Raw genomic sequence first — 21,055 nt, forward strand, 5'->3', positions numbered from 1 at the left:
CTAAACTTTCCATGCCAATTGAGACCATGGAAGCATGGTCGTTTCCGAATGTACTGCTGACCAAAAGATACACTGGAAGCTGCGGTCGGAGGTTGTTGTTAACCTTGCCTTTTGACTTCTTGTGTTGGTACTTCCATGGAAACTTTCATCGCCTTATACTTTTGTTTTCATTTCTAACCTAGAAGACAAATAGCAGTTTTTGTAGTTATAGCTTCAAAATAGCCTTAATAGCGACATATTTCCAAGAAACCTTTTATCCCCTGTTTCACCCTCTTGTGGGTGGAATTTAGAAAAATATCTTTTAACGATACCGTATAAGATCAATACCATCTCCAAATTTGAAATTTCTATCATTAACGCTTTGGGGTTGCCAACAATGAGTCAGTGAATTAGTCAGGACCTTTCATTTTATACAGGGTAGCCCAAAAGCCCATTAACATTTGAAAAGTCAATATTTCGGGGAATAATGTAAGTAGAAATGCTTTAAATGACTTGGGGTTTATTGAAAACAAAAAATTACACAAAATGACCAACAGATGGCGTTTCATATGATGCTAAAGCGGTAATTAGCATAGCAATGGATTTTTTAGCAAAGATAACGAATGCGTAACATGCTGGTCGTCATTCATTAAGAATGCCTGCAGCCGAGAGACAATACTGTGAACAACACTGTACAGCATATCAGTAGGCACGGTGAGAAATTGCCTGAGGATGTAGTCTTTTAGCATCCCTAATGAGGCCGGCAGATCCCGGTAGACTTGCGACTTCAGGTAGCCCCACAACCAATAATCACGGGACATAGACGCCAAGCATGGCGGCTCAGCACGCGATCTTCACCAAAAATGAGCGCACCTTCCAGCAGATATTTATCAGACAGAGCAGGAAGGCCCGATATCAGTGTGTATACCCCCCCCCCCCCCCCCCGTCGAGCTGACAGTCTCCATTTCTTCCTGAACTTTCCGTGCAGTAGTAGATCTCGTGTGTGGTCACCCACCATGGGGCCAATCGTTTAAACAATCAGTGTCTTCGAATTTCGTGATCATTTTCTTCACAACGAAAAATATCACTGAACGTTTACCTGATCGAATATTCTTCTTATGACGATAGGATAGTAAAGGTGCAGCAGCGGATTCTCCATTTCTATAGTAAAGGTTCACTAACAGTACCTTTTCTGGTAAAGTCAATATGCCGCGACAACTGCCGCATCTGACTACCTCTCCCACTACAGCCCATTTTATACACTGTTCTCATGCGTCGTTACTGACGTGTTGCTGTCCAGCGCCTTCTATTGGCCGACTTTCGCACTCATTTTTATTTTCAATAAAACCCCATGTCATTCCGGGCATGTGTGTCACTTTTACCTGTCAACCTACATTATTAGCGCATTTTCAAATGTTAACGGACTTTTGGATGACCCTGTATATAAAATGTGTTTGTGCTTCACCGGAAAATTACAGCTTTGTCCCTTGTGAACTATTATACTGTGACTTAGCATTCCTCTTGTACTAAAACACTGCTACCGCATGGTGTTAGGAATTCCATATTTCAAATAAAAGTTATGCTTTTCACCACTACTTTAAATTCATTGTGTATGTTCACGGTCTGAATTCAAGCTAGGACCTAATTTCAATTTTACCCAGGTTTCAGATTCTGGAACATTAGCGTTCTTTCCGCGAGATGCTTTGTCTTCTTTAACAGGGGCAACGTTTGGTCTTCGTTCGAGTCTACAATTTCGTTAGAACACATGGGAAGCAATATTAAAGTTTCATTCAGTCATCCGAGTTTTCGTGTTGTTTACCTCGTTGCTCTTCCACTCATCGCATAGTATTTTGGACGTGAGTACAAATATATGTCGATTTTATTGTCTTTTGTACATAGATGGTTATGCAAAGTCATGTATACCATCGACAAATATTTGTATATGAACCTGTGATTTCCCTTCGAATTTCTAGACAATATATTCAGTGTTCCTATAATTTGGGATTTACTACTCTAATCGCTCTTTAAATCTATACACGCGCTCACTTAAGAACAACGTTCTCAAACGTACAACTATTACTTTAACTGCATTTAAAGGTGACGGAAATAAACTGGCTTCAGCAGTGACGAGAATTTTGTCTGTAATTAAATTTTCAGCCATCCCGGAATGTTCATGTCAGCTGTTGGACTTAAAGGTACGTGCTTGCGCTGCCAGAGACGTCGAGATAAATTTCTGCTCTCATACTAGCTCAGATGTTTCCATTTAATGGATCTAGGATACGGAGTGTACGCACATTTTCATCCCACGAATTACGTGTATAAAACGTAATTCATATACATGTATAATGAGTACCTGGATGACATGCATAGTATACTGATGTTAAAAAAGCGCATAACAAAATAATTAATGTACTAAATAAAATTTCGACAATAATGCCTAGGTAACATATTTCAGTGATTAACATTGCAAAAACACAGCTTAATGTAAGCGCGTGGTAAGCCACTGCAAATGTGAAGCACTGGTATTTTAATAACCGATGTAACCGCCGGACTGCCAGACTGCTGAATGCCAGCACACAAACGTGCATACATTGTGTTGTGAGGGTAGCGGATGTCAATTTATGGGATGGAGTTACATGCCTGTTGCATCAGGTCGCTCAATACATGGACGGTTATACTGCTTGTGGATGACAATGGAGTTATCATCCGATAATGTCCCATATAAACTCGATTGAAGCCGTAACTAATGATCGAACAGGCCAAGGGAAACGTCAATACTCTGTAGACCATATTGGATTATAACAGTGTTATGTGGGTGAGCGTTATCATGTTGGAAAACACCTCCTATCATGACATTCATAAATGACAGCACAGCGTGTCTAATCACCACATTAACGTGCAAATATGCAGTCAGGGTGCATGGTGTGGCCAAGAGTGTGCTCCTGCTGTCATACGAAATCGCACCCCAGAACATAACTCCAGGTGTAGGTCCAGTGTGCCTAGCTTACAGACAGGTTAGGTGAATCAGATCAACTGGGCTCCTCCTAACCAACACGCAGCCATCACTGGCATCGAGACAGGAACCTCTTTCATCGGAAAACACAACATACCTTCACCCTCTCCTCGAATGAACTCTCACTTGACACCACTGAAGTCCCAAATGGTGGTGCTTTGGGGCCAATGGAATGCACACTACAGGGCGTCTGGCTCCGAGGTGTCGTTGAAGTAACCAATTTTTAATAGTTCGTTGTGTCACTGCGGTGCCAACTGCTGTTCATACTGCTGCTCCATATGCAACAGAATCCGACAGAATCATAATCCAAACACGATGGTATTCTCCCTCGGTAATGCCACATGGCTGTCCAGAGCCCGGCCTTCTTGCGACCGTACAGTCTCGTGACCACCGCTACCAGCACCCACGTACAGCGGCTACGTTCCTGCCAAGTCTTTCTGTAATATCTCAGAAGGAACATGCAGCTTCTCGTAGCCCTAAGGTCCCGAGTTCGAGTCTCGGCCCGGCACACAGTTTTAATCTGCCGGGAAGTTTCATATCAGCGCACACTCCGCTGCAAAGTGAAAATCTCTTTCTGGAAATGGCGTCTTTATAACCTAAAAGGCATTCTTGATTAACGTCAAGTCACTACGTCCAATGTCAAAGCTAACTAACGCTCACGACCGTTACAGCGTGTATTTAAAACAAATCTGATTAGGGCCCCCTTAATGGTGCTACTAGCTCCACTATTACGCGACTGGCGCGCAATTTGAATAATCATTTTTCAACTACTGAAACACGCCTAACAACTTTCGTTTATGTCGCACAACTCCTTTTTGGTGCTGCGATTTCTTCCGTCAGTGAACATGTTCACGGTTGCAGTTCAAGACGGTACCTAATTTCAGTTTTACCCAATTTTCTGTATAAATATGTTGGCGAAGCAGTCACATCTTAACGATGGTCTTTGGCAATCTCTTACCTCCCAGAATTGAACCGATGTCATTTTTGTGCATTTGGGAAAGCTCCATAATAAAACGAAGCACGAAAAATTTTGGTAAACTGTTGTGCGTGAACTGGTATACGTTCTGACTGACGTTAGACCACTCTTATACTGCAGCCAGGGGACTTTTTGTAAAACACGCAAACTGAACAAATTTGTAGGCCTCATACGCGACGCTGATGTTGCCTTAATGTACACTGTTCACTGCGACAGTTCTGTGTTGCACTCCGATCACAGTCCCCACTATCTGCTTACCTGAGTGAAACACTCTTCAATAGCTACGCCTGAGTGATAACAACCTCTGTTACTACATTTCCATGATAACTTATGTATCCTTTTGCTAAGAAAGTAACATTACCTAAGGTAAAACAGGAGACTGTGCTTTTTCAGCGACTTCATTGATTTGAACTCAACTACAAAAATAATAATCTGAAAACAGGTGCATTGAATTTCGATACCACTCGGAATCACCCGTGGGTTTGTATTAAGTTCCTTGTTCTCCGTGCATACGTATAAAAGGAAATGTGCGGACTGATTCACTGACTCATCAGCGTCCAGCCCAAACCACTAAGGACAGAAACTTGAAATTAAGAGAAGTTCTAGATATCATACTGTAGTCATCTTTTATGAAGAGATTTTTGGAATTTCCACCCATAATGAGGTGAAATAGGGGATCCAAAGTTTTTGTAATTATATCACCATTAAGGCCATTTTGAAGATATAACTACGAAATTGGGTTTTTGGTATCTCGGTCAGAAACAAAGAAATTTTTGGAAATTCAACCCCTAAGGGTTGATACAGAAGATGGACATCTTTATGAAAAAATTTCATTATATTAAAACATTTTCAAAGCTAAATCTATGAAAATTGATATTTGAATTCTCGGTTACAAATAAAGAAATATGTTTGCAGATGTGAGTTTCTATGGAACTCAAAAGGGAGGATTAACTCTCAGATTTCAGCTACAAGAATCAAATTTCGGTCAGTAGCACATTCGGAGAAGGTCATTCATCTATACCCTTAATTAGCATGGAAAGCTTAGGAGATGTTGCAGTTTCTGAACTAATTCAAAGAAAGCTATTTAACAGTCATGATGACAAATCAGCTTTTTCAGAATTGCATAGAAAAAGAAACATCTTTCTAATGTGTGAACTTTACAGTAGGCGTAAGGTATGTTAATAAACTTATATTTGTTGTAATTACCACGCGACTAATCATTACTGATGCAAAAGTAGATACCACATTTAAATGCAATTAAATTACAGGAATATGCATTGGAGACGACGAGGTGTACTTTTTCTAGATTTTCGATTTGCGCATGAACAATGTACGGAATAATACATAAATTCAATTAAATTCTCAAAAAAAGTGCAAATCTTTTACGATGTATTGCTTCATTAAATGTTAATACCACGTCTGGAACTTTGTTCCTATAGACTAGGTGCTCTGTTCTTAGAGTGTTGATTTGTACGTGAACAATGTGCACAAGAATATATAGCACTCCGTCTTCAGGCCACGAGTGGCCTACCGGGACCATCCGACCGCTGTATCATCTTCAGTGGAGGATGCGGATAGGAGGGGCGTGGGGTCAGCACACCGGTCTCCCGGTCGTTATGATGGTATTCTTGACCGAAGCCGCTACTATTCGGTCGAATAGCTACTCAGTCGGCATCACGAGGCTGAGAGCACCCCGAAAAATGACAACAGCGCATGGCGGCCGGGATAGTCACCCATCCAAGCGCCGACCACGCCCGACAGCGCTTAACTTCGGTGATCTCACGGGAACCGGTGTACCCACTGCACAAGAATATATAAGTTCAACAATTTTTTTTAAAAAAAGGGCGCAACTGTTGTAGAGTGATTTGCTTTATTAAATTTTAATGTCCTGTCTGCAGCTTAGCTTGCGTGGACTAGACACGTTTGCTCAGTGTATACTTTCATGAATTTCCACCCATTATGTGGTGAAATAGGGGATGCAAAATTTTTTGTAATTATATCACCATTACGGCCATTTTTAAGATGGAACTACGAAAATGGGTTTTTGGTATCTCGGTCAGAAACAAAGAAATTCTTATTTAGAATTTTTGGAAATTCAACCCCTAAGGGTTGATACAAGAGATGGAGACAGCAATGGGCTTTACAACATACAAATTATACTAAAGAAAAACAAAAACAAAAAAAGCAAAATATCTGTAGAGACCATAAGTCTACACGAGCGAAGCAGCGGGCACTAAGCTAGCAGTCAGATATTTCGCAACTCAATTCTGCCATCACTAAACTATTGGACTGGCGTCCGCGACAATTTGTAATTCAAATCTACAGTTTTCCTGCTGAAGTGCTAATCATGCTGACATATTGTCACAGTAATCAAGACTGACAAGAAAATATTGCTCCGTATCCATTTGAAAATCCTGTCAACTGTTGAAAGGACAGTGTAGTTACAGATTCATATCGCAGGGGAAATCCGCACATCATTGCCTATCAGATATATCCACAAATATGAATGACGAGAATTTACATATAGAATGGTCTCCTTTTTACATTCATAACCTGAACGCGGAAATATGATTACATATTCCAAGAAAATGTGCATATAAAAACATTTAAACAGGCCGTCACGAAAACGTACGGTTTTCTGTTGTACGTTGCCCATACCGTTACGTGTTCTGCGAGAGTATAGATTATCGTACTTAGGTTTCTGCAGTTACAGATTTGTTGTAAAAATGTTACAACTGCGTCCGTATGTTCCTTTTCTTTCCAAATATAATTAAAATTTCTCAAATTCTCTGGGGATCTGAGGCCTGCTCTGGTCAAGAAAGAGAGAAAATACCCATTACAATAGAGCTACTTGTAACGTTGAAAATTTGGATTCTCATGAGGTGTCTAGGGTTCTTTATTTTGTAAGACATGCAAAATAACCTTTATTTATGAGCTTGAGGGAGGGTAGAAGTTGTGAAGTCAGTCTGGAACTTCCCTTGAGTTGCCCATGACATTCAGTGGTATCACATGTTTCATAGTGTGGCAGCAGCACATTGGGCAGCGCTTCACCTCATTTCTTCTGTGAAGCACTGCAACAACAGCGTAGTTTCGAGATTCAAGAAATTGTCGACAGCGAAATTTATTTTCTCATAATATTTGCACTATATACTAAGTGACTGATTACTTTTTTCTCAGCGCTTCCTACTTCTACAGTTCTTAGTATTTTTTAATGGTCCGTGTTTACTGAGGAAACCTGTTCTGCTACACTCTATGAAACATCCTGCTTACTTTCTTTGCCGTTTTACGCGAATCAGAAACTTGCGCCGTACCATACTTAATGCCACAGACTCCTCAATAGTTCTAACAAGGGAAAACTGGAAGATCATCCTCACAATCGAGAACTTTGTTTTGCTATAGTAAAAGTTTGTGCTGAAATTTGACAGAACGTCTATTGCCGTTTCTCCTTAGAGCAACAATTCAGTAGTTTTGGGCGTTAGTTGTCGGATCCTAAGCCACCCTCCAGTTTCATAGGCCAATGGAATGATGGAGGGGGTGACATCTACGTGCGAGGAAGTGCCCTGCCTCTTTTGCAAAGGATTGCGTAGGTCGTCCAGCAAGTGGAACTGGAAATGGTTCAAATGGCTCTGACCACTATGGGACTTGACTTCTGAGGTCATCAGTCCCCTTGAACTTAGAACTACTTAAACCTAACTGACCTAAGGGCATCACTCACATCCATGCCCGAGGCAGGATTCGAACCTGCGACCGTAGCGGTCGCGCGGTTCCAGACTGTAGCGCCTAGAACCGCTCGGCCACTCCGACCGGCGGAACTGGAAATCCATCATGGCCTCCTAAATATCTGAGACACTTAAATCCGTTGTTTCACTATGTTCAAATAGATTACGTTGATATAGTGGCAATAATGCGAAAACTGCAATGTAATATGCGTATATATTAAGGTGTTTATGTTGATTGTCCTGTTATTAAAAAAATGAGATTTTATGTGTACCAGGAGGTGTATGTGTGCACAATACAAAACACCATGTATCCTGTACACCACGAAGCTTCAGGGTTTCGACAAGCATCAGTTCTTCATTATGATATATAGTGGCCTCCACTGATGTTTCTGCTTTGGTAACCATCTACACTGCCGGTAGTAAGTAAACGTAGATCACACTTCTACAGTTGTACCAGAAGTGGCAAGCGAAGCCAATTGAATAACTATGGTACATGTTTTTTGTGCTCCACTGGAAATTGTTTAAGAAGTCTGTAACAACAAGAACGAGACTGACGCCGTAAATTTTCTTACTTATAAAATACATCGCCGGAAAAAAATTAGAGCACCATATTAAAAGTTTCCAATTCTCTCAAGATTTATTGCCGCAACAGGAAATACGAGGTACATGAAATGATTACATTTGCAGATGAACCGCTAAAGCGGTTCTGAGGTACCATGTATCGACGCATACGGAAATACTCATATTAGTATGTGCCGTAGCATCCACGGGCGGCAATGCATGCACTAACTCTGTAATCCAGTCAACCGTACAGACGGCGAACACTGTCCTGGAATACGTTATGCCACGCCTGCTCGACCTGTTCACGTAGTTCTGAAAGGGTTGTTGGTTGACGAGCCGTACGAATCATTCCTCATCGCACCATATGCCACAAGTGCTCGATTGGAGACATGTCCAGTGATCCTGCTGTGCATGTCTTGCAGAGCACGTTGCGCTTCAAAGGCGGTGTATGGCCAAGCGTTATCTTGTTGGAACAATACATCACCTTCCTGTTACAAGAGTGGCAAAATAACGGATCTAACAACATTCTGCACGTCAAGCGCAGTGTAGTGTCCCCTCCAGAAACACCAAAGCTGAACGGGACTTGTAGCTTATCGCAACACTGACGATAAGGCCTGGGGTCGGGCCAGTGAGTTTGGACGAGTCTACTCCGTGAGCCAGCGCTCACCAGGTCTACGTCGTACGTGCTGACGACCATCACTTTCCTGCAGGGAGTATCTGATTTCATCACTGAATACCACGGCGCGACATTTCATCTTCCAAGTGGTCCTCTGACGGCACCAGTTTAGCAGTGCACGTCGATCCTGTAGCGTTTGTGGAAGACGCTCCTGGGCTCACAAGGCCTCTTATCTGTGCTGTGGTAGCTGTACAATCTGCCGGCCGGGGTGGCCGAGCGGTTCTAGGTGCTACAGTTCGGAACCTCGCTGCTGCTACGGTCGCAGGTTCGAATCCTGCCTCGGGCATGGATGTGTGTGGTGTCCTTAGGTTAGTTAGGTTTAAGTAGTTCTAAGTTCTAGGGGACTGATGACCTCAGATGTTAAGTCCCATAGTGCACAGAGCCATTAGAACCATTAGCTCTACAATCTGCTACTGCTGCCTTTACGATACGACAATCCTTGCGGGTGTATGTGCTCGTCTAGGGGTGTGAGAATTTTGACGTCACCACCGATACCAGCACCTTTGCACGACTGAGGCAGTACGTCCAAATTGTATGGCAATTCTCCGAAAGGAACACTCCGCCACTCGTAAGGCCACAATCTGAGCCCTTTCAAACTCGCTCAGTTTGATGCAGGTAGCACAAACGGATCTCCGTGGCATGGCTGCACATCTGCACCCCAACGAGCCTTTTGGCTGTAAGCATTCCTTATTAAAAGGTAGACACAGATGGCGCGCTGATAGCTATGCACACTAGCTATCTGTTGGCGGACGTCCGTAAAACCATTTTCAGTACATCTACTATCCCCCGGGTGGCATATGCAGTTATCGGATCAAAATCGACGTCGTCTTTCCCGGTGTACTAATTTTTTCCCGGCAGTGTAATTACGTAAATTGCGTGACGGTTGCCTTCACCTTAGGAAAAAGAGCCGGTGGACACTATACGTATTTCTACATTTTTTGTTTCTCATCGTGTTTGTAATCGGAGACCTCCGGTTTAGACGTCTGCTATTAGAGAGTGCACAGGTTACACTATACAGGGTGGTCCATTGATCGTGATCGGGCCAAATATCTCACGAAATAAGCGTCAAACGAAAAAAACTACAGAGAACGAAACTCGTCTAGCTTGAAGGGGGAAACCAGATGGCGCTATGGTTGGCCCACTAGATGGCGCTGCAATAGGTCAAACGGATATCAACTGCGTTTTTTTAAATAGGAACCCCCATTTTTATTACATATTCGTGTAGTACATAAAGAAATATGAATATTTTAGTTGGACCACTCATTTCGTTTTGTGATAGCTGCCGCTGTAATAGTCACACATTTTAGACGAACAGTTGCTAACAGGTAGGTTTTTAAATTAACATACAGCACGTAGGTACGTTTGAACATTTTATTTCGGTTGTTCCAATGTGATGCATGCACCTTCGTGAACTTATCATTTCTGAGAACGCATGCTGTTACAGCTTTATTACCTGTAAATACCACATTAATGCAATAAATGCTCAAAATGATGTCCGTCAACCTCAATGCATTTGGCAATACGTGTAACGACATTCCTCTCAACAGCGAGTAGTTCGCCTTCCGTAATGTTCGCACATGCATTGACAATGCGCTGACACATGTTATCAGGTGTTGTAGGTGGATCACGATGGCAAATATCCTTCAACTTTCCTCACAGAAAGAAATCCGGGGACCTCAGATCCGGTGAACGTGTGGGCCATGGTATGGTGCTTCGTCGACCAATCCACCTGTCATGAAATATGATATTCAATACCGCTTTAACCGCACGGGAGCTATGTGCCGGACATCCATCATGTTGGAAGTACATCGCCATTCTGTCATGCAGTGAAACATCTTGTAGTAACATCGGTGGAACATTACGTAGGAAATCAGCATACATTGCACCATTTAGATTGCCATCGATAAAATGGGGACAATTATCCTTCATCCCATAATGCCGCATCATACATTAACCCGCCAAGGTCGCTGATGTTCCAGTTGCCCAGTGAATTTTACGTTGCCCAACAGTGCATATTATGCCGGTTTACGTTACCGCTGTTGGTGAATGACGCTTCGTCGCTAAATAAAACGCGCGCAAAAAATCTGTCATCGTCCCGTAATTTCTCTTGTCCCCAGTGGCAGAACTGTACACGACGTTCAAAGTTGTCGCCATGCAATTCCTGGTGCATAGAAATATGGTACGGGTGCAATCGATGTTGATGTAGCACTTCAACACCGACGTTTTTGAGATTCTCCCGCAGTTTGTCTGCTACTGATATGCAGATTAGCCGCGACAGCAGCTAAAACATCTACTTGGGCATCATCATTTGTTGCATGTTGTGATTGACGCTTCACATGTGGCTGAACACTTCCTGTTTCCTTAAATAATGTAACAATACGGCGAACGGTCCGGACACTTGGATGATGTCGTCCAGGATACCGATCAGCATACATAGCACACGCCCGTTGGGCATTTTGATCACAATAGTCATAAATCAATACGATATCGACCTTTTCCGCAATTGATAAACGGTCCATTATAACACGGGTAATGTATCACGAAGCAAAAACCGTCCGCACTGGCGGAATGTTACGTGATACCACGTACTTACACGTTTGTGACTATTACACCGCCATCTATCACAAAGCGAAAAAAGTGGTCCAACTAAAACATTCATATTTCTTTACGTACTACACGAATATGTAATAAAAATGGGGGTTCCTATTTTAAAAAAACGCAGTTGATGTCCGTTTGACCTATGGCAGTACCATCTAGCGGGCCAACCATGACGCCACCTGGATTCTCCCTTCAAGCTAGACGAGTTTCGCTCTTTGTAGTTTTTTCGTTTGATGCTTATTTCGTGAGATATTTGGCCCGGTCACCATCAATGGACCACCATGTACACAAGACATAGATGTCATATTTATTAACGTAAATCCACTTGATTATCGTGAGAATAAAAATAAATCGTGAGCGGTTACAATAATTTGTACCGTAGTTTCACCTGGTACCAACAACAGTCGCGATGTAGTCCAACCTGGAATGGTCACATTTGTAGGTTCCTTTTAGAGGGGCTTTACTAGAAATGAGTGAGTTGCAAGAAGGAAATGTTTGTCTCTGTGGGGGGTGCCCGCCGCTGTGAGGACGGGTTTAAGACGCCGTGCGCCGGGTAGCCGCCGCAGGCGCAGCGCCGCCTTTGTTGCTGGAGTGGAGTGCTGCGCCGCACACGCCTTGACGCGCCGCGCGGGCCTGCGTACTTCGTTAGGCCACGGCGCGCCACCAGCACCCCGTACTCTGTAGTCTGAACTCCAGCTCAGCACTGGTGTCCCGCATCGTACACAGCCCTCGTCCTCAGCTGCGACTATGCTCCGCTGAGTACCTTATGGTGTGTGGCGGACGTTTCTTCTGATAACACTATCTCTCTCCCATCCACCGCTCCCCTCGCCCACAAGACTTTACTTATTTATCGCGAATGATGCCTGGTAAGAATAAACTAACACTAATTTCTCTCGTGTTGTCGCCCTGGTAGTTTCGCGAGACGTCTGTGGGAGGAACTAATACGTTCTTTGGCTCGTCTTGGAAAGTACGCCTTCGGAAACCTCTCCACACTTCACAACGCCTCCCTTGCAGCGTCTCCCACTGGAATTTGTTAAGTTTCTGCGTAATGCTGTCCCGCCGACTGATCGATTCCACATCTTCTATTAATACAGATCGATGAACAATACGCAAGACTCGCTCCAGAACGTGTGTTGTAAGCCATTTACTTCGCAGATAAATTACATATCATTATGATCCTCTCAGTGAACAGTTTGTTTCATGTGGTTATTGCACTTTAAGTCAGTCTGTACGATGGAAATGGAAATGCTGTGTGGCTAGGGCCCCGTTGGGTAGACCGTTCGCCAAGCGCAAGTCTTTCGAGTTGAAGCCACTTTGGCGACTTGTGTGTCGATGGGGATGAAATGATGATGATTAGGACAACACAACACCCAGTCCCTGAGCAGAGAAAATCTCCGACCCAGCCAGGAATCGAACATGGGCCGTTAGGTATGACATTCCGTCACTCTCACCACTCAGCTACCAGAGGCGGACTGTCCGTACGATTAATCGTAGGTGTTTAATGGATGTTACTGTTTCCAGTGAATAGTTACCAGTGGGGTAATATCTTCATCTGTCATGCTCAATATGTTGCAACTATACTGGTGTGCAAAACTTAAGCACGAAATATGTGCCACGAATGTGATACGCTAATTGAGATGGCAGTCATTAAAACAAAGGTGTTTATCGCTGCGACACGACTTTCTCACGAAATTTCAATCAACAGATTTGTCCTCAGAGTGAAAATTTTGTTGGCGATCTCTTACATAGGGAGAAATGATCATAATAATAAAATAAGACAAATAAGAGCTCGCACAAGAAGACTTAAGTGTTCAAATTGCCCGCACACTGCTCGAGAAGAATCTGCAGAGAGAAGTTTAAAGGCGGTTCCATGAACTCTCACCGGCTGCTGTGGCCGAGTGGTTCTAGGCCCTTCAGTCCGGAACAGCGCTGCCGCTACGGTCGCAGGTTCGAATCCTACCTCGGGAATGGATGTGTGTGATGATCTTAGGTTAGTTAGGTTTAAGTAGTTCTACGTTCTAGGGGATTGATGACCTCAGATGTTAAGTCCCATAGTGCTCAGAGCCATTTGAACCATTTTTTATTAATATTATATGTACGCAGCAACATTAACACATCATGGGGATCCACTGGACCCCACGTTACCACTTGTGAAAATAATGCCACCTTAACAAAGAAATGCTAAGCACAAAGCACTCTCTTCCGTGTCATCACATCGAGCAAACGTGGAGACTGTCAACATCTATGTCTAGCCTTTTGTTCGTCTCAATGGATATTACTTTCAATTACCTTCAGTACTGTACTGTTCCTTCTAGGCATGCTTCAAGTTACGTTATTTGGCACTGACACATTATGCGAAATTTTGCTTTCGTCAGCAATCGTTTTGGGTTTATTACTTTACACCTTGTCTTTAATATAGCCCCACAAAATGGAGTCGCATGTGTTCAGATCCGGAGAATTTGGCATCTGGGTACCGCAGAGCCAGAGTGTTGTCCCAAAAGTGTTCCTCCCAGGACATCAAACACTCTCCTGTTTCGATGTCGAACTTCGTCTTGCATGAACCACATCTTGTAGAAATCAGGGTCGCTTTAGATAATGGGGATGAAATAATTTTCCAAATGATCCATGTACCGTTCGGTAATCTCCGTGCCCTCAAAGAAAATATCGCACCGATTACTCCGTGACTGGACATTGCAAGCCGACCGCGGTAGTCGAGCTGTTCTAGGCGCTTCAGTCCGGAACCGCGGGACTGCTACGGTCGCAGGTTCGAATCCTGCCTCGGGCATGGATGTGTGTGATGTCCTTAGGTTAGTTAGGTTTAAGTAGTTCTAAGTTCTAGGGGACTGATGTTAAGTCCCATAGTGCTCAGAGCCATTTGAAGAATTTGGACATTACACGCCACGCACTCACCAATTGAGGGTGAAGATACTTCTCGATCGCGAAATGCGGGTTGTCAGTTCCCCAAATGCGCCAGTTTTGCTTGCTGACTAACTAATTCAGATAAAAGTGGGCTTCGAAGCTTGACAAAACCATGCAAGCGGTTACTAATTTCCATCATGCCCCGCTGTCAATCGTGTTGTTTGAAAGTTGTAATTCAAACCGTTCAGAAGTTAGGATGATTTTATTTCATACAGTTCAATAATTATTCCATTAAATTTCGGGCATGCAGCGGCGCAAATAAAATTTCCTCCACTGATATTTCGGCAGCGTATCGTCCGGCCATCCTCAGAGTGAGACCTTAGTGCATCGAGCGCACTGTGTATCCGATAAAGACAATTTGCAAGAAGAGCTCACGTACCTCAAGAGCATTTTTAAATCGAATGGATTTTCCCCGCAACAAATTCGTAGAGAATTCGATGCAAGACCTAAAATGCAGGTATGTAATGGGGAAGAAGATAGTAATTTCTTTAGATCTTGTGCTCTTTTGCCTTATGTGGGTGCTCTTTCCTCGAAGATAGGCCGTATTCTGAGAAACACTGTGTTAAGGTGATCGGTTCCCCCACGGAGATTGCAGCTTTACTCGGGTCTGTGAAGGACGATTTACAGCTTCGTAAAGCGGGTGTGTATCAGATTCCTTGCGGAAATTGTGAGAAGTCATACGTAGGGCAAACAACACGCGCCGTTCGTGAGAGGTGTGTGGAGTATCGAAGATACACACGCTTATTACAGCCAGACAAGTCAGCTGTGGCCGAACATTATATTGATACAGGACATTCCACGAATTACAGTGATGTGAAGATTTTAACATCCACCTCTTCTTTTTGGGAATCTGTCTTCAAGGAAGCTGTAGAGATTAAATTAGCTAATAATTTAATAAATAGATATAATGGTTTTAATTTGGACAAAGCGTGGAATCCATCTCTTGGAGTAATCAAACTGCAGAGAAGTCGTCATGGTGTCACCGCCACCGATCATGCATCGATAAGCGAATCGAATGTCTGTACGCCTTCGCCACAGGCGGCGCAAGTGTAAGCGTATTTCTCTGCCGCCGCCAGCATCTGTGACCCGCATGCGCAGTACCGCCGCGGTGGAGCATATAAGGCCGCACTTGGCATCTTGTCATCTTACGCCGATGACACCGCCTTCCTTGCCCTCGCCCCCACCCTGCAGCGCTCCCAACACCTTCTCCAATCCCATCTTGACCGGTTCACCACTTGGTGCAACCAGTGGTTGCTTAAGGTCAATCCTTCCAAAACCCAGGCGATCATTGTAAGTAAAACCACCCCTTCCTTCCACCTCCTCGATTTCTATATCACCGTCTATGGCCGTCCTATCGCCCTCACCCCCACACTTAAGTACCTTGGCGTCACCCACGACCGTCGCCTCTCCTGGACCCCCCACCTCCGGACAATCCAAGCCAAGGCACGCTCCCGACTCCGTCTCATCTGGCCGTACATGGGGTCTGGACCCCTTCACCATGCTCCATACCTATAAATCCCTCATCCGCCCTATCCTTTGCTACGCCCACCCTGCCTGCATCTCCGCTCCCCCTACCTTTTACAAATCCCTTCAGATCCTAGAACGCCATGCTCTTCGCCTCGCCTATCGCATCCGTCTCCCCTCCCCCACGTGGATCCTGTATGACCTTATTCCGTTCCCGCACCTCCTCCTTTTCCTCGAACGGATGTGGATCCTCTGCACCTCCCGTAAACTCAATCCTCCTCACCCGCTGGTTTCTCCCATCCTCTCCCGCCCCCATCCGCTGCCACGCCTGTATTTTCACGTCCCACCTGCTCTCCATCTCTCCACTCTCCATACCCTCTCCCAAGGTTGCTTCCGCCAGCTCCCCCTCCCTGATGATGCCCTCCTCCCCTCCATCTACCCCTCCTAACAACTTTGATCCTCCCTCCCTCTTCCTGTGTTTGTTCCTATGGGCACCCTCTCTCCCTTCTCTCCCCCTTCCCTCCATTCTCCCTTTCTCCCCACTCCTCCCCTGGGCTTCCCCTACCCCTATACCTCCATTCCTCCTACCATCTCCTCTGCCATTGGCATCTTTGCTTTGCCCTCTCCCTCCCCCACCGCCTTCTTCCCCTCTTGGTAAGTCCCCGGACTCGCACATGTTACGTTGATATTCGCGCGCCGGAGATCATCGCCTAGTGTTTGTGTGTGGCGTCGTGTTCGTGCTCAAGTGTTCCAGTGTTCATTCGTTTGTGCTCCAACGTTCGCGTGTGCCATCTATCATCTCTGTGCGTGTCCACGTGCCTGAACATTCTTATCTTGGACTCTGCGCCCGTGAACGGCTCCGTGTGTTTTAATTTTGTATGTCTACGTCTGTATATCCACCCTGTCTGTTCTACGATTGACTTCTTTTGAATCTTTAGTTTTATCTGTGGCCGAAGAGCGACATAATAAGCCGCTGCTGGCCTACCTGCATCAGGTGTGAAATTAACAATAAAGGAAAAAAAACATGTTGTCATCAGTCTAGTGACTCACTCTGAGGAAGGTCGGATGATACGCGGCCGAAATATCAGTGGAGGAAATTTTATTTGCACGGCTGCATGTCCGAAATTTAATGGACTATTCATTACGTCGCGAGAAGTTGAAAATGCGCAGTTTAATAATTGTCACCCTGTATACGTCGTATGTGAACAAAGTTTCATTCGACTGAGTCGAGCCCTTCGTTCCGTTTGGACGTATGTAACGGCCTCATGCTGTGACTGGGGGAGTTCACTTGCTGGGCTTCCGTGGTTTGCAGCCCCTGTCGCCGGCGTCGTGTCGTATCGTGTCGTGTCGGCAGCAGGCGTCGCCTGGCGCGGCGTGGCCTGGAGACTGGGCGGTGCGCTGGCAACGGCTCATAACGCGCGGCGCGGCGCCACCTTCAAAAGGTGGCCGCTCGATAGCCGCTCCCCGGCGTTTACTTAAAATATACGAGCCCGGCCCGTCCCTGGATTGCCGCTCTCGGCAGCCGGCATTTAATACCTGCTGCACCTCCCGCCGTCCCCTCTCCTGCCGTCCTGCCCTTCACACCCGACATACTCGCTGTCGTCGACCTTCACTTGGGTACTTGCGAACTTGATGCACACCAGGACTCCTCACACGCAACAATCACGTATGCTGCACACACCTTGCAGCGGATTGTGGCTGCATGCAAAGCAGCTTGTCAAAGCCTTTTTATTTTGGGGACACCTATAAAATCGACATCGTATACGTTGCAGCCTCCCGTCGGTTAATACAGTACCTATTTTTCGTTTTATACTTTACTGACAGTGACTATAATGCTTTTCGAAATAAATGGATGATTGGTGGTCGATAAATAATCGTTGTTCTATGACTTCTCAGTATGGGTAAGAACTTACATGAAACGAAATAGCAGTCACATAAATGTTGTACAACAAATGGTATCAGGGGATTGTAGTTGCGTGTTTGCAAGATATCCATGTGCTCCCAAACCTTTGCAGGGTGATTCTCATTAACGTTTAAAAACTTCCGAAGTTATGTAGATGACGCTGAGACAAGTAATTTAATATAAGACTCACGGAGCCAAAAATGTCGGGAAATAGCCCGAAAGTTCATGACAAATGTTGTACATGTGATGTTACCTCGTGACGTATTTCGTAGCACGTGCAGCAGTTGGGCTTGTCGAAGTAAGGTAAAGTGGTACTTATCGCTCCGCTAGGCTACACTGGTATCGTCCTTGCATTATTTCATGTAATACGGTAGTGCTCGCGATTGTGGTAATACGATGAATCGGTTTGCGTTTAAATAGCTTCCAGACATGCATCTACGTCACAGAAAGTTTCCCACTGTGCGTTTTACTTTCTCACGCATGGTTTGTTACTGAGGATTGTCGAATGCGTGAACCAGAAACCCTGCACGTAAGTCTACACTCAAGGCTAAAAGTGTTTTGAGGGAAGGTAAACCAATGGTCCTCGTGGTCTCGCGGTAGCGTTCTCGCTTCCCGAGCACGGGGTCCCGGGTTCGATTCCCGGCGGGGTCAGGGATTTCTCCTGCCTCGAGATGACTGGGTGTTGTTGTGTCGTCTTCATCATCATCATTCATTCCCATTACGGTCGGCAACGGCAAACCACCTCCATTAGGACCTTGCCTAGTAAGGCGGTGCGGGTCTCCCGCATCGTTCCCCTACGCTCTGTAAAGAAGCATGGGACTTCATTTCCATTTCCAACCCAATGGTCAGCCATGCTGCATTCTGAAATCAAGGTCAATTATCAGATAAGACTTAACGTATGAAATGACATTTGGTTTGTTGCTATTTGTGTGCACTACTGTGTCCCACTGGATGGTACATGAATGAAAACAGAGAAGCAAGCGGAGCCATGTGCAGCACTGCCCCCTACCGGCGCGGGTAGGGTCGACAATCACAACCGCTGTACGTGCGTGAGTTACGTCATCTGGTTCCGTCACATGTTTAACGCTTGTCATCCACTTTTGGGGTATTCCCCGACTTTTTCGGCCACTTGTGTCTTATATCAAACTACTTATTTCAGTGTCATCGACACCGCTTGGAGGGTTTTTAAATGTTAATAGAAATCACCCAGTATAAACGTTTCTCAGTTTAGCCACTCGTTCATACGAAACGGTAGACAAGGTGTACCGAACAACCTGTGATACCTCCCCGCTTGAGAATGCATAAGTTAACCCTTTCCTGGATTACCTGAATGAATCTGTGTGTATGAATTGCTCTTACATGTTCTCCGTAGATCTCTCATTGATGTTGTTCCTTAAAGCAGTTCTGAAAGAATGTTGGATTCCTTCAGAGATACAAGCAGATGACCTGGAGATCGGATAGCTAATCTATTTGAAATAAGTCCTGGAATGCCATTACGGTGTATTTATTAACAAGAACCGTAAAACAGTTTTCAATGAACTAGTTGACACAATTTATCACAAAAAGTGATTAAAATTCGAGAACATAGTTAGAATGACTAGTACAGAGACCAGATGTGGATGACATCCTACCACCGACTGGCGAGATCGGTGCACAGCAGAAATCTTATGAACACTTGTATAAGTTCGTACCGATTCATGTGCTATCAGTAGCAGAATAATTTTCATTTGTTTACTAATTTGCATGATTTACGGCATAATGTTGTTGTAGTGTAAAAGATTTAATGACCTGTAGGTTTCCTCAAGAATTTACTATGGCGAAGTGAGTCTTAACAATTAATGCTTGATAAAGAAAAATCTCAGTTTCGAACCTGAATTATGATGTTGCCCTACACACAGATCGCCAAACAGGTAACCTTCTGTGGCACGCATACATCTCCTCACTCCGATGACTCACTAACGCACGTTATGGTCCATCCGTCAACAACGCCTACGTGGGAAATAGTTTTTGAACAGCTGCATAAAACAGTGAATTACTTCTGCCCCGGCCGGCGGACTCCAGACAATCTACACTTGGATATCGCAACGATTTTCCTGTTAATGGCAGGGTTTACTATGCGAGACTTCTTGCTTATCTTGAGTTACAGGTATAGTTACATAGTAAACTGCTGACTGCTTAGATATTGGAGCGTTACACTAAGAGGATGTAGGTGTTGCTTCGTGGACCTTATCTTGTATCATCATCTAAATGTTCAAATGTGTGTGAATTCCTAAGGTACCAAACTGCCGAGGTCATCAGTCCCTATACTTACACACTACTTAAACTAACTGAAACACACACATCCATGCCCGAGGAAAGGACTCGAACCTCCGGTTGGAAGAGCCGTGCGATCCGTGACATGGCGCCTAAAACCGCGTGATCACATCATCTATCTGGGCTTCTGCGAGCAATGAATGCTTCAGCAATGACTCAGAAAATGTTCAGTCATCCCAACAAACTCTGGGATACTTTTTACATGTTACCTGGAATGTGAACACAGTTTTACTGAGCAGCAGAAATCAGCTCTTCCCTTATCCACTTGCACACTACTGATTAACAGCGAAAGTGTGGTACATAACTTTCAAGTCTTCAGATTTGATGACGATTAGGTAAAATGACAAATTGTATCTGGAAATAGTGTCGTTATTTTGATTTTGAAGCTTGGTTGTTTGTCTGTTATACGGATTTTTTGGGGAATCTACATGTCTGAGGTACTTACATTTTTTGTTGGGCAAAGTATCTGCTGCACATTCTCCCTATTCAGGGTGAATCAGCTGTTCTTACCCATGAGTTTTATGCAACCCGAAACACCCTAAAATACCACGTGCATGACTTTCATATTCTTTCGCTCGCCACGTGCAAACCATTAATCCCACCCAAACAAATGAACAGGACCTTTTTGTAGAAAAATTTCCTGTAGTAAAATTTTGCATTGGGATATATTTTCTGGAGAGGCGCTAGTTCTCTAATTATTCAAGAAAAAGTGACCTTCAAACGTGTTATTCTTAAACTTGAAAACTGTAGCCTCCAGCAAAAACGTATCACACCGAAAAACTTAACTCCATTAAATTTCCCACAAAAAGATCTGTTGAAAAAAAAAAAAAGAAATGATCGTATGGCATTTATTGGCTGGGCTATCCCCTCTGGGGTTCGGCCGCCGTATTGCAAGTCTTTTTTAGTTGACGCCACTTCGGCGACTTGCGTGTCA

At 44.4% G+C, this 21,055-nt stretch overlaps 1 protein-coding gene across 1 annotated transcript in view; it reads left to right on the forward strand.

Annotated features, from left to right (window-relative positions):
• Positions 1 to 21,055, forward strand: part of LOC126446060 (sodium-dependent serotonin transporter) — a 507,897-nt gene that overhangs the window by 320,312 nt on the left and 166,530 nt on the right. The gene's annotated exons all lie outside the window — the stretch shown is intronic.

The sequence above is a fragment of the Schistocerca serialis genome, chromosome 1 (genome assembly GCF_023864345.2).
Source record: "Schistocerca serialis cubense isolate TAMUIC-IGC-003099 chromosome 1, iqSchSeri2.2, whole genome shotgun sequence".
Classification (NCBI taxonomy): domain Eukaryota; kingdom Metazoa; phylum Arthropoda; class Insecta; order Orthoptera; family Acrididae; genus Schistocerca; species Schistocerca serialis.